Raw genomic sequence first — 1593 nt, 5'->3', positions numbered from 1 at the left:
ATGGCATTCGTTCTCAGGGTCATGATTCTTTTTTTAATTAAGTTTTTATTTTTTATTTTTTTTTATTTGCTCACTGTGTATTTGGTTGAACTTCCTCAAAGGATTTTCCTTGTCAGACAAGGTGCCATGATGAGCTGCATTGGCGCCTTGTCGAGGAGATCCGTCCCCATGCTCAACCATTCAAAGCTAAGGAAGGAAAATTACAGCGTCAAGAGGGATTAAAACAAGCGATTTGCTGTTTGAGCCTTTCAGAAAGATCTGGAACACCTATGGTTCAGCAAACGGAGGAGTAACTAGAAGAAATAAAAGATCATTTAGTTGCCAGGGCAGTGTGTTCCATAAAAGTAAACACTGCGGAACCCATTTCCTAAAGGGTGCCTCTGGGTCACAAAGGCCTCATACATTCTCTTCCAGCCCTGTGTGTTCATGTGCCGTTTCCGTATTCCGACTCGGGCCTCTGTGATGCTTCCTTCTGTGCCCTCTGCGGGGTTAGATTAGAGAGGTAGGGTGTTAATGGTGGAGTTGATGAAGATTGAAGACCCACTTTCTTCCCCTGGAGACCAGCCTGATTTGAACAAATTGAGGAGAACAAAGCAGCCCCTTTGTGTCCTTGGGAGAAGATCTGTTCTGTGTCATTTCTGCAGCCAGGTGTGCTCCTCCAGGGAGTGGGGGAAGGGGCAGTCTAAAAAGATCCCTGCTGGGGCGGACGCAGGTCGTGGCGCCACCTGGGCCCACCCGAGTCACTCCACGTGTGCGACTTCTTTATTGGTGCCACTGGTTGGAAGAGCATGAGTTGGAACCTGGTCTGAGGGGCAGTAGGTTGCCACTGGGGGCCTGCAGGGCGTGGGGGTTGAGTTGCTGACTGGCCGAGCTGCTGTCCTCTGTCCCCAGTTCCTCGCTGTTTTCCTCCTTCTGGCCGCTCTGCTGCTCAGGACACTCAAAAGTGGACACAGTGGAACATCTCATTTGCCATGTTGTGTGTCCCAACGATCTAGATGAAGGAGGCTGGCTGTCTTTCAAAAGTTACTGACTGCCAGGACTTGCAGGAGACTTTGGATCTGCCGGCTACCATGGTCCACTGCTGCTGGTTGGTGGAAACCTCAACGTAGTAGCTATAGTTCTGATCGTCACAGTCCCACAGTAATAACCGTATTGACCTGATCATGTATAGCTGTGCCAGCTGAACCACAATTGCACCACTTCCTAGCTGATGACACGTGTAGCCAGAATCCCAGTCATAATTCTTGGTGTCCCCATTCAGCAAGGCATTTCGGCTGCAACTGACTCCTTCAGTCACACTGGCACAATCATCAACTGTTGCAACGTTCTCCATGAGAACCAATCAGGTTGCCAATTACTTGCCCCGTGGTCTTAATTTGGATGTCCAAGTGGTCGCCTTGGTGGATCTTCTTGAGTCCAAAGAGACAGAGCGATAAAGGAGAGAATGAGAAAAGATCAAGGGTAGAAAAGCCTTAGGCTCAGTGGGCTCCTTCATGGCTAGAGTGCTGATCTCTGTGAGATCCTGCAGGCAGCGTCAGCCACCACCTAAGGGCTACTTGAATCTGCATGGTGCAGGAGAAACTCCCTGCCACC

General features: G+C 49.7%; 1 pseudogene; it reads right to left on the bottom strand.

Moving 5' to 3' along the window:
• Nucleotides 1-762: 762 nt before the first annotated feature.
• On the bottom strand, nucleotides 763-1336 carry LOC102532716 (BTB/POZ domain-containing protein 9 pseudogene; annotated as a pseudogene).
• Between the last annotated feature and the right edge of the window lie 257 nt (nucleotides 1337-1593).

Source organism: Vicugna pacos, chromosome 17 (assembly GCF_048564905.1).
Source record: "Vicugna pacos chromosome 17, VicPac4, whole genome shotgun sequence".
NCBI classification, from domain to species: domain Eukaryota; kingdom Metazoa; phylum Chordata; class Mammalia; order Artiodactyla; family Camelidae; genus Vicugna; species Vicugna pacos.
This window is presented reverse-complemented; position numbering and strand designations above follow the sequence as displayed.